General features: G+C 38.4%; 1 protein-coding gene across 7 annotated transcripts in view; it reads right to left on the bottom strand.

Moving 5' to 3' along the window:
* st3gal5 (ST3 beta-galactoside alpha-2,3-sialyltransferase 5) overlaps positions 1–13,616 on the bottom strand; it is a 127,744-nt gene that overhangs the window by 28,382 nt on the left and 85,746 nt on the right. The gene's annotated exons all lie outside the window — the stretch shown is intronic.

Below are 13,616 nucleotides of genomic sequence, written 5' to 3'. Positions count from 1 at the left end.
CTATCCTAAATCTACTTCTCTCTGAATTTGTGGCGTTATCTCCTAATTCTAGTTTCACCTAATCAGTGGAAACAACTTTCCTGCCTATATCTTATCTGTCCCTTTCATAATTTTTACATGTTTTTAACAGATCAACTCTATTTCTTCTAAGTCCCAGGCAACACCATCTCTTCCAATAAGTTACCTTCTTCATCTCTGGAATCAACCTGATGAATCTCCTCTGCATCAATTCCAAAGCCAGTAGAATACCTCTTCTCAATTGAGGAGACCAGTACTCCAGGAGAGACATCAAATGTAGCCGAATTTCCCTTTGCCAATAAAAGTCAATATTCCATTTGCCTTGATTACCCGCTGCGCATGCAAATTAACCTTTTGCAATTCATGCACAGGCACGACTAAATCCCTCTGCACAAGATCACGCTGCACTCTTTCAGCACTTACAAATAATAAATGGATCTTTTATTTTTCCTCAGATGACTCTGCATTACCATCTGCCAGATCCTTCTCCACTCACTAAACCTATCTACATTTCTCTGCAGACTTTCTGCATCATCTGAACAATTTGCTTTCCACTCAATTCAGTGTTATCTGCAAACTTGAATACAATATACTCGGTCTCCTCTTCCAAATTGTTAATGTGCAAACCTAGCACAGACACTCATGGAATTTCTCATCACTGTTTGCCAACCAAAGAAATGTTCATTTGTCCATGAGTTCCTCTCTCCAAATGAATACATTACCCCCAATGCCAAGATGAGTCCTTTTGGCGGCATTTTATCAGATGCCTTCTTGAAAACCAAGTACACAACATCTAATCCATCCACTAAACTTGTTTTATCCTCAAAAGAACTCCAGTAAATTTGTCAAACATAACCCTCCCTTCCTGAATGCATGCTACATCAGCCTGACACTTCTTCATTAATGATACCTTCAAGCATTTTTTTTTTACTATGGACATTAAGCAAACAGGCATAATTACCTGCCTTTTGCTTACATTCTTGTTTAACAGTGGTGGGACATTTCCTGCATTCCAGTCTGCAGAACCTGTCCAAAGTCCAGATAATTTTTATAAAGTATCACAAATGCTTTGAAGTAAGAACACAAGCAATAGGAGCAGGAATAGGCCATCTAGTCTGTTGAGTCCACTGTCATTCAATAAAAATGGCTAATCTGGCCATGGACTCGGTTCCGTTTACTTGTCTTTTCCCCAAAACCCTTAATTCCTTTATTATGCATCAGTGTATTTGATATATTAAATATACTTAATGAGGTATCCTCCACTATTCCCTTGGGCAGAGAATTCCAGACTCTCTTTTCTCTGGTAAAAGCTGGTCCTCCTCATCTGTCCTAAATCTACAATCTCAAATCTTGAGGCTATGTCCCCAATCTGTCATCATAGACTAACCCATTCATCTCTGGAATCAATCTGATGAAACTCTTCTGCATCACCTTCAAAGCCAGTCCCTTTCTCAAGAGATTAGAACTATAGTCAGTACTCAGATGCAGCCTCAGCAGAACCCTGCAGCTGAACCTTCCCAAACTTAAATTCCATCTCTCCAGCAACGACGGCCAGCATTCCATTTGCTTTCTTGGTTACTTGTTGCTCCAGCAAAATACCCTTTTGGAACTCAGGCACAACCATTTCCAAATCTCTCCTGCAAAGCAGCATTCTGCAATCTTTCATTCTTTAAATAGTCTGATCAATTTTTCTTTCCGAAGTGGAAGGAAACCAATACAACTTCTGCGGCATCCTTCAAGTACCCTGTGATGCATTTCATCAGAACCAGATAAACTATCTTCTTTTTGACCTTCGACTTTGCTTTTTGGTGATATCGAGATCTTCACCCCCCACCCCCCCCATCACATCAATTACAATAGCATCTATCCAGGAATCTTCTTATCAATGCAATCATGAAGAAGGCTTGCCAGCGACTATACTCTGTGAGGAGTTTTGAGGAGATTCTGTGTGTCACCAAAAACTCTAGAAAACCTCTGCACATGTGCTTCGGAGAGCATTCTGGCTGGTTGCATCACTGGTAAGGAGATGTCCAATACACAGGACAATAAAAAAAAAGGGTTGTTAACTCGGCCTGCAACATCATGGGCACCAGTCTACACTCCATCGAAGACATCTACAAGAGGCAGTCTCTTAAAGCAGCCTCTATCCTCAAGGATCCCCACCAATGAGGGCATGGTCTCTTCACTCTGCTACCATTGGGGAAAAAGGTAGAGGAGCCTGAAGTTGAGCACAGAGCAGCACAAGGACAGCTTTGTACCTTCTTAATGCTGAATCAACAATGAACGACAGACAATTCCTTACTTTGACCTTTTCTGTACCATTTTTATTTATTTTATGACGTGGTATATTCATGTCTGCACTGTGATACCACTGAAAAACAACAAATTTGGTGACATGAACATGTCACCAAATAAATTCTGATTGTGATACATCTCACTTTCCTGCAACTCTTGCTGACTTTGACTGCATGAGCATTTCATTTGATGCCTTCATTTCCTGAATTATCAAAGCGTGGGTCTCCCCATCTTTGCCGGCCTTGTTTTTAATTGAAATATACTTTTGTTAAGCACTGAAAAATATATTATACCTGGTTTAGGTATAATATACTGGTTTTAGATTGTATGATTGCACCCTTCATCTGTTTGAGAATTTCAATCATACTGTGATCATCTTTAACCACAACACCGCTAATTTTACCTGTGCTGTTTGCACTGAACCAGATCTAAGCTCGCATGTGCCTTGCAGGTTTAGAGACATATTGTTCAAGATATCTAAAACAGATGCCTTCTATGAACTCCTCCTGAACACTGCCAGGTACATTTTGATTTGCCTATTCTTTATGCAAATTAAGGTCCCCCATGGCAACTGCCATTCCATTCTTATATGCATCAGATATTTCTTGGTTTATTGTTTCTACAACTGTAATGTTATTTAGTAGCCTATAGACTACTCCCACCTAATCTCTACCCAGATATTCTGCTGCTTAGATCTTGTATTGTCTCTCACTAGCGCCCTGATCGCATCCTTAATTACCACCACCCTTGCGTTAGAACATAGAACATTACAGCACAGTACAGGCCTTTCAGCCCTTGATGTTGTGTTGACCCATAAATTTCTCTTAAAAAAATGTACTAAACCCTACTGTAACCCTCTATTTTTATTCTATCCATGTGTCTAAGAGTCTTTTAAATGCCCCTAATGTTATGGCCTCCACTGCGATCCCTGGCAAGGCATTCCAGGCACCTACAAAGAAGTTACCCCTGATGACTCCCCTAAACTTCCCTTCCTTCACTTTGTACATTTGTCCTTTGGTGCTTGCTTTCCTACACTTGGAAATAGGTGCTGGCTGTCCACCATGAACATGCCTCCCATAATCTTGTACACCTCTATTAAGTTTTCTCTCATCCTCCTACATTCCAAAGAAAAGTCGCAGCTCTGCTAATCTTGCCTCGTAAGACTTATTTTCCAATCCAGGTAACATCCTGGTAAATCTCCTCTGCACCCACTCCATAGCTTCCATATCCTTCCTACAATGAGGTAACAAGACTGAACACAATACTGATCTCACCACACTTGCCTTCTTGCCTTTCCTTCCATATTACCTGATACACTTGGATATTGAATTCTCAAATGTATCCATTCTGCAACACTTCTAGAATGGCCACTGAATCATTTCATTTTTCTGATTTATGCCATAGTTCACTGACCTGGTTTTGTATAGTACAGGCATTCAGAGATAAAGGACTTATTTTCCTATTCCATTTTTCTTATCTAGTCATGTTTGTCTTTTGTATTTGACTTTTCTGTATTCTTATTTTTCTCTGTTCCTATTTTTGCTTTGGTCTCTGCATTGCTTTCCTGTCTTTCTGCATGGATACCATCTCCCTGCCCTACTACTTTAACCTCTCCCCAACTGCACTAGGCAACAATCCTCCTGGGATTTTAACCCTCGACCTCCCCAGGTGAAGAGTGTATACCAGAACTGGTATAATGTCCTTGGAATCTGAAAATTTCAATCCTGCATCACCACTCAAGCACATATCCACTTAACTATTCTAATATTTCTACCCTGGCAAGAACATAGCACAGGTAGTTATCCTGAGATTATTATCTTTGAGGTCCTACTTTTTTCTTTATCTCCCACTTCTCTAAATGCAACTTGTGGGACCTCAACCCACTTTGTTCCCCAAAATATCATTCATGCCTATATGCACTCTGACAATTGGCTGTGCAGCCCTCCCCTTTCAGAACGCCCTGCAGCTGCTCTAAAACATCAGTTATGAGTCCATAGGACCCCAAAACCCAACAGCAACAGATATTCACCATGACAAATGGTTAAACAAGTTGCTTTTAAGTATCTTTAAACATGAAAACAAAAATTACACTTTAACTTAACACTATTGACTTGACTAACCTAACTTAACCCCCTTCTAATTCTAAGCACACATGTATGTAATGTCTGTGTAAGTTCATAAAAGTTCTTTGGTTCAGTCCAAAGAGTTTGGACCAATCTCACTTCTCATTTCTCCAAGTTCACTAGTTGCAGGCAATTCTTATACTGTGCACAGAATTTAACATGTATGAAGTTCACCAGGCTTTGGTGCTTGAAAGGTAAATGGTTACCGCTCTGAAAGGTTCTTGTCAGTTTTCAGAGAGATTTGTTGTACCAAGACATCCACAACTGATTCCTTCTTAATCAGCCACTTCAGTGTCTTGCTGACGAAGCTTGTCCCCTCAGGTTCTCCAGATGATGACCTCTTTCTTTCAGGTCACCCACCACAGAGTTCCTTTTTGTTTCACTTATTCCAAGTGAAACATTAGACAGCCTGTCCTCTCCTCCTGCATGAACTACTAGTGCTTTGACCAGGGTGAGCCAACCCGTCTTCCAAATGGGGTTTTCCACAAGCTTGCCAGCTTGTCCCAATTGCTGCTGCTGACTGGAACACTGTAGAAATGATCTCTGTCTGTCTCTCTCTCTCTCCCTCTCACAAAGAGAAAAAACCTCTGACTCTCTCTGCTTGCAAAGCCACATGACCCTCCTAGAACAGCAAGTTCCCTTCCAGACAATATGCGGCTCCGACAAGCTCTTTCACCTGTTGCCTTTTTGCAAACAACAATCCATTAGTGAAGTCTCTTTGCACTCTCCAAAGCTTTTGCAAAGGCTCTAAGGCCCCAACATGTCTCATTAGCAGAGCTCCAGTATTTTAAATAAGATCCGTTTTGAAGTGTTTGTATATGACCAACCTGCCCCAATTTCCCCCCACACACAAAAAAAATATATATATACATGAATACACACACACATACACACACACACACACACACACACACACACACACACACACACACACACACACACTCTCTGTCACACATCCCAGAGGATCCTTGCACTCTGGAGAAAACACAGCGACCAAGAATCCAATTTGTGACCTCAAGCACCCTACCACTCTTTTTTTCAACCCTCCTGTACAGCAGAGCCACATCTCCCCCAACAGTCTTTTTGGAGGGAGATGACCTCAGGAGACACTTGCACTACCTTTCTGCTACTGCTCTGTCTGTTGTTCACCCATTCCATCTTTCCTTAGGCCCTTGAACTGCAGTATGACCAACTCACTAATAACCACATTATCCACAATATTCTCAGCTCTCAAGATGCTCCAAAATGAATTCATGTGCAGCTCCAATGCCAACATGCGATCTGTCAGGCACGACAGCTGGACACATTTCCCGTATTGCTATCAGGGATACTAGCTGCATTCCCCAAGTTCCAACATTGTGCAGGAGGAACGTGACACAGGACTGAGCTCATCTCTCATGACTAAAACGTTTTGCCTTATCACCATCCAGAGATACAAACAGGTGAGGCACAGCTTTACACGTACTTTGCCCAACTTATCGAATATGTTTGGTGTACTTGGTTTTTGGCTCCTCTACCCTGGTGAGAGCAAATGTTGTTTGGGTGATTGCTTTACTGAAGACCTGCATTCTGGTTGTTGGACCCAAGCTAGAATTCTTGGTTGGCCACTGTTATAATTCCCCTTACTGTCCTCAGCCTCATGCACTGTCAGAATGAGTCTAGATGTAAATCTCAGGAACTACACATATTCCTTCTGGACAGCCTCAAACCAATGCCTTGAACTTTCCATTTGTCGGTAATCCCCCCCTGTCTGGTTCCACTGCTACCCATCTCTTTGCCCTATTCCTGTTCTGACTTTTCTTTCCAACCATACCCCTACCCCATGGTCTCTTTCTCTACCTGTCTCTCCACCTCTCAGCTTTTTCTGACGAAACTCCGTCACCTCTTAACCCCTCCCCAGCTGTTCTCCCCCCCCATACAAAATCTCCCTTCCCAACTTTAGGTTTTTTTGGGAAAATTTTTATTTATAATCGATAATAAAACATACATTTAAAATACAACTCAATACATATTTTATTCCATAAAACCATCTACCACCCCCCCACCCCTACCCCTCCCACCCAATTCACCTGTAAACTACCCAAAAGCAGAGAACAACTAAAACAATACATTCAAGTATGCGTCATGGTTTGGGACCACACCACCAATGTATGGGAAAAATAAATTTAATAATTTGATCACATCCAATCCATGTACAGGTTCCGCAAGTTTTAATAAAGAAAGGATAATTATTTTGTAAATTGTATGTTATTTTCGCTAAAGGAATAGATGATCTCATCTCCACATGCCATCGATGAATATTCAATTTAGTATCATTTTTCCATGTAACTGCAAGACATTTCCTAGCTACTGCTAAAGCCAGCCTTATAAAAGCAATTTGAAACTTATCTAATTTTAACTCCAAACTCAATGCTTTAATATGACCCAATAAAAACATGATAGGATCAAGTGGAATTTTAAATTTAAACGCCACATCCAAAAATTCCTTAATTTTATTCCAAAAAGGGTTAACCATCTCACATAATCAAACCAAATTTTAAAAAGTTCCAACTTCTTTATGACATCTAAAACATAGATCTGAAGTGATGTATTTAAATTTCTTTAATTTCTCCAAAGTATAGTTGATGAATAAAATTATAATGAACCAATCTATATCTTACATTCACCATTTTAGTCATACTATCCTCACATATCAACATCGAATCATCAGGGGGTGTAGATATTTCCAAATCTTTTTCCCATTTCACTCTAGTTTTATCAACGTCCGATTTGGGCATTTTAGCTTGCAATAAAGTATACATATCCGATATAAAACCTTTCTTACCACCATCGGTGCTTTAGCAAAATGTCAAATTTGGATCTTCTAGGAAGTCTCATAGTACGTCCCAAAGTATCTAATAATAAAGCTTTAACTTGATAATGAGAAAAAGAGTACTCGAAGGTATATATTTCTCTCTCATTCTTTGAAAAGAAATAAAATAACCTGCCTCATAGCAATTTAATTCCTCTTTGTTCCCATATCTTCAAAAGTTGATTATTAACCATAAAAGGAAAAGGCTTATTTTGAAATAAAGGTGTTTTAGCTGAAAGCTTACCTTCGGTACCTACAGTTTCATTCTTATTAGTCTATAACTCAATCAAGTGTTTCAACGCTGGTAAATTATAACTACTTAATAACTGAGGATTCCATCGATGAATAAATTGATCGGTCCTCTTTTCCCCCAAGCTGAGATAGTTCAATATTAGCCCATACCAAGGGGCTATCCACTTGAAACATCCTATTAATAAATTTTAACTGAGCTGATTCAAATAAATTGGAAAATTAGGGAGTTGTAAAAACCTCAATGCTTATTTCCAAGTTAACTTCTGTAATGAAACTCTCGCCATTTTATCTTTCCTCAAAAAATTGCTCACCAAAGTATTCAAATCTTTAAAAAATGTATGAGGAATCTTACATGGAATAGACTGAAACAAGTATTCATCTTTATATAATTCACACGTACCAACAACGTTATGGGTAAATCATTCCACCTATTCAAATCACCTTTAATTTTAATCAATAAGGGTAAGTAATTCAATGCAAATAAATGGTTATAATGACTATCAAAATTAACACCCAAATATTTAATATGGTCAGACCATTTAAACTTCACAACTTGTCTACACAATGAATAATCCATATAAGATAAAAGCATAATTTCACTCTTCTCCCAATTAACCAGACAACACTTCATATTGTTCCAAATGTTTATGCAAAATCTCCAAAGATCGCAAGGGGTATGTTCAATATTTCAAAACATCATCTGCTAACAAATTTATCTTATATTCTTCAGAATTTACCTTAATACCTTTAATAGCACTATCTTGCCTAATCATCTGCGCCAAAGGCTCAATCACCAATGCAAACAGAGCTGGTGACAAAGGACAGCCCCATTTGGTCAATCTAGTTAATGTAAAGGGTAAAGACATCTGTCCATTTGTCACCACTCTCGCAGTAGGATTTTTATACAAAGCCTTAATCCAACCATTAAAAAGAGGCCCAAAATTAAACTTTTCCAAAAGCTTAAAGAAAAAACCCCATTCAACTCTATCAAAGGCTTTTTCAGCATCCAAAGAAATTACCATCACTTGGTCAGATTGCTGCCGAGAAATATTAATTAGAGAAATCAATTTTACTACATTATCTGCTGAATAACGGTTCTTAATAAAACCAGCCTGATCTACATGAATTAAATCAGGCAAACATTTAGCCAGTCTATTGGCCAGAACCATGGCTATTATCTTGTAATCCACATTTAACAAAGAAATGGGTCTATAAGACCCCACCTTCAAAGGATCTCTATCCTTAAGAATAACAGTAATAATTGCTTTAGAAAAATAATCTGGAAAAGAACCAGCTTTCCCTTCCTGATCTAAAATTTCCATCAACAAAGGAACTAATAAATCTTGAAATTCCTTATAAAATTCAGAAGTAAACCCATCATCACCTGCAGATTTACCGCCTGGCATAGATTGAAGTGCATCTATTATTTCCTTATTAGTAAAACATACGTCCAATTCCTTACCATCCTTATCATTTAAAGAGGGCAAAGTTAAACCAGATAAAAATTTGTCAATATTAACTTCATCTTGCGCTACCTCAGAGGTATACAATTTCTCATAAAACCTACGAAACTCATCATTAATCGAGGTTTATACTTAACCCTTGAATGATGCCAAATAGCATTTATTGTTCTGGACACTTGTTCCGTTTTTAACTGCCATGCTAACACTCTGTGGGCTCTCTCCCCTAATTCATAATAGTTGCTTAGTTCTCTGTAAAAGCCTTTCAAATTTATACGTTTGTAATGAATTATATTGTAATTTAAAATTAACTAATAGTTTTTTTTTACCTCCGTTGAAACTCGTTGCAAATCTTTCTCCAAAAACTCTCTCCTCCAACTTATCAGCCTCAGCCATTTGTCGTTTCTTAAGTTTAACCGTATAACTGATGATTTGTCCTTTCAAAGGATCCCACAAAACAAATTTAGAATCAACTGAACCTACATTTATTTTCAAAAGTTTCTGAATTTGGTCTTGCATAAATTTACAAAATTCCAGATCTTTCAGTAAAAAAGAATTGAAATACCACCGATAAACATTCTCCATCCTCTCTGAAGCATTACAAGTAATCAGCAACAAGGAATGATCAGACAAAATTCTAGGTTTATATACAGCTTCAGAAATTGGACCTTGCAATTGAGCCGTTATTAAAAACAAATCTATTCTAGAGAAAGAATCATGACAAAATGAATTAAAATGAAAAATATTTTTCCTTGGGGTTCAATTTCCTCCATATATCTACTAAGTTCATCTCCTTCATTAATACCATCAACTGCTTAGCCATCTTAGTTTTAATTATCGATTTAGGAGATTTATTCTATATTGGATCTAAACAATTATCATCATCTCCTACTATAATTTTATCATAAGCCTGATACAAATTTTAAAAAAAATCCACCATAAATTGTTCATCATCAGTATTCAGAGCATAAAAATTCATTAAGGTCCAACATTCAGAAAAAAAATTGTACAATTAAAAATCAAGTCTACCAGCCACTTCAAAAACTGACTCCAATTTAAAAGGTAATTTCTTATTAATCAAAATAGCATCCCCTCTTCCTTTTGAATTAAAAGATGATATAGCCTGTCCAACCCAATCCTTTAATTTTTGATGCTCTTTATCTGTCAGTTTCCTGCAAAAAAGCTACATTTCAGTTTTTTAATATAAGCCAATACTATTTTTCTCTTAATTGGGTTATTCAGCCCATTAACATTGGAAGTAACAAAATTTAAATTAGCCATTTAGTAGCTCTTTAATCATCCCACCGTAAATGACGAAGCGCCTTCCCATATCATCAATACACAAAGAAATTAAACATCTCCTCCAAAAGAGAAAAAGAAACCCCATTTTAAAAAATACAAAAAATGTACCCAATAGTATTACCTCCTTCAATTATACAGAAGTGACAAATGCCACAAAGTGGTTGACGACTTCAGAAGGATCCGCAGTTGAACAAATCAGTTTTTGTATTTCCCATCCATTAAATCAGGGTTTCCCAACCAGGGGTGCATTTCAGTTTTTTTGTTTATATTAAAGGTACTGTCCAATATATTCAAGATAAAAATATCAATTTTTTTAAAAGTCCAAATTAAAGATGGGGATGTCCTTTTTTCCCTATTCAATAGAATGAGATTCTCTATGAATTTTAGCACGTTTTGACACATTGTTTCCTTTTAAATGGCATTGCCCTATAACTTTTTTTTTTAATTGGGACATTTAAAATGGGGGCCAAACTTGTTGTTTCGTGTTTTGTAGCAAATAACATTCAATTTTTATTTCTTATTATTTATTTGTGTTATGTAAATTATTAATTAACCCTTCATTATGTCAAAGAAAAGGAAATGGAATGACGATGATGTGCAGTTTGGTTTCACTTGCACCAGAACTGAGGATCTGCAAAAACCCCAGTGCATGCTTTGTGATGCTGTCTTTTCAAACACAAATTTGAAGGCATCTCAGCTGCAGGAACACTTCAACAACCGGCATGGTGGAGCAGATGTTGCAGGCCATGATGTTGGATCATTGAAAGCTAAAAGGGCCCGCTTTATTTCTCTATCTAGCAACTCTTCCAAAATTAGGTTTTATATCTGCTGACAATCCACTGCTGATGGCTTCATGCCATGTGGCGTATAAAGTAGCCAAATCCAAGAAGCCCCATACAATTGCAGAAGTGGTGATAAAACCGTGTGCATTAGAAATGGCAACAATTGTTCTGGGAAAAGAAGCCTCAAACAAGCTTAAATTAGTGCCGTTATCAAATAATGTTATTCAGAGCCGAATTGGTGATTTGAGTTTGGAAACTTTCGACCAAGTTATCACAGATATCAGGGCTAGTCCCTTGAAAGTTTCTGTCCAGTTGGACGAAATAAATGAGGGGGTCAGGAAGCTCCAGTGTGATTTGGATAAATTGAGGGACTGGGCAGATTCATGGCAAATGCACTACAATGTGGATAAATGTGAGGTTATCCACTTTGGTAATACAAACCGGAGGGCAGATTACTATTTGAATGGCAATAGATTAAGAGATGGGGATGTGCAGAGAGACCTAGGGGTACTTGTACACCAGTCTCTGAAGGCGAGCATGCAGGTACAGCAGGCGGTTAAAAAGGCAAATGGTATGTTGGCCTTCATATCAAGAGGGTTGGAGTATAGGAACAAGGATACCTTACTGCAGCTGTCCAGGGCCTTGGTGAGACCCCACCTGGAGTACTGTGTGCAGTTTTGGTCACCTTATCTAAGGAAGGATGTTCTTGCAATGGAGGGAGTGCAGAGGCAATTCACCCGGCTGATACCTGGAATGGCAGGAATGACTTATGAGGAAAGATTGCGCAAATTGGGATTGTACTCGCTGGAGTTTAGAAGATTGAGAGGGGATCTCATAGAGACCTATAAAATTCTGGCAGGACTGGACAGAGTGGATGCAGATGGGACGTTTCCAATGATGGGAAAATCCAGAACCCGGGGCCATGGTTTGAGGATAATAGGCAAACCATTTAGGACCGAGATGAGGAGGAATTTCTTTACCCAGAGGGTGGTGAGTCTGTGGAATTCATTGCCACAGAAGGCAGTAGAGGCAAGTTCATTAAATATATTTAAGAGGAAATTAGATCTATTTCTTCAGTATAAGGGTATTGAAGGTTACGGAGAGAAGGCGGGGATGGGGTACTGAACTTTAAGATCAGCCATGATCTCATTGAATGGCGAAGCAGGCTCGAAGGGTCGAACGACCTACTCCTGCTTCTATCTTCTATGATGTTGCAAATTGCAGTCAACTCATCGCATTAGTGAGGTATGTCCATGATGGTGTCATAATGGAAGATTTCCTGTTCTGTGAAGATCTGAAAACAACCACAAAAGGAAAAGATGTCTTGCAGTCTATGAAGGACTTCTTTGCGAAATATGACTTAGATATCCAAATTATTGGTTCTGTGTAGCGACGGTACCCCTGCTATGCTAGGAAATAAATCAGGATTTTTTGCACTGATGAAAAAAGAGATTCTGCACTTGCAAGGTACCCATTATTTTCTTCATCGACATGCTTTGGCATCAAAAACATTGCCTCCAGAGTTGAAAAAGGTCCTTGACACTTCTGCGAAGACCATCAACTGGATTAGGGGTTGTGCTCTGAACCACCGCCTCTTCAAGTCACTTTGTGAAGATTTTGGAAGTGAGCATTCAGTTTTGGTTTTCCACACGGAAGTCCGCTGGCTGTCACGTGGGAGAGCTTTAACGTGCTTCTTTGAACTGCGAGAAGTCAAAGCTTTTCTAAAGGAATGTGACTATGATCTGCCCGGAGAAATGGACTCACAAGAATTCAACCAAATGTTAGCCTATTTGAGTGATATTTTCACTTGTATGAATGACCCAAGTGTATCTATTCAAGGGAAAAACATAAACATATTGAAATGCTGTGAAAAGTTAAATGCTTTCAAAGAAAAGTTACATCTTTGGTATCGACAAGTTAAGAGGGAATCTTTCAAATTTTCAATCCCTCAAAGAAATGGTTGATGACGATGAGTCTCTAATTCCAAGTGTGTGTGAAGAAATTGTGGATCATTTGATGGTTATTTTGGAGGAGGAGAACTGAAAACTTCTGAAGAATGGATTATAAATCCACCATACTCCTTCAATTTGGATAATAGATCAGATGATGAAGAGCTGAAGGTAGATTTTATTGAACTGCGCACAAATCGTGTTCTTGAAATGCGGTTTGAAAGCAAAACTTTGGAACAATATTGGTGTTCGGCAATGGACATGCTTTTGTGAAAAAGCACCAACTGTGCTCATCCCATTCATGACGACATACTTATGCAAGTCTGGATTTAGAGCCCTTTTGTCATCAAGACAAAATCTAGAAATCGCTTGGGTGCACAGGCAGACACGTGGACTGCTATCATCAACAAAGTGCCACGCTTTGAAAAACTCTTAAGCAATAAACAGGAACAAAAGAGTCATTAAATTTAAATTGGCTTATGAACATTTGAACATTAGTTCTTTTGAGTTTTTTTTAAAAGAAATTTCATGCATGGATGAAAATTTAACTTTTTTGTAGGGTTTATGCAACTTTTAATTTGTTG

Source organism: Narcine bancroftii, chromosome 3, assembly GCF_036971445.1.
Source record: "Narcine bancroftii isolate sNarBan1 chromosome 3, sNarBan1.hap1, whole genome shotgun sequence".
Lineage (NCBI taxonomy): Eukaryota > Metazoa > Chordata > Chondrichthyes > Torpediniformes > Narcinidae > Narcine > Narcine bancroftii.
This window is presented reverse-complemented; position numbering and strand designations above follow the sequence as displayed.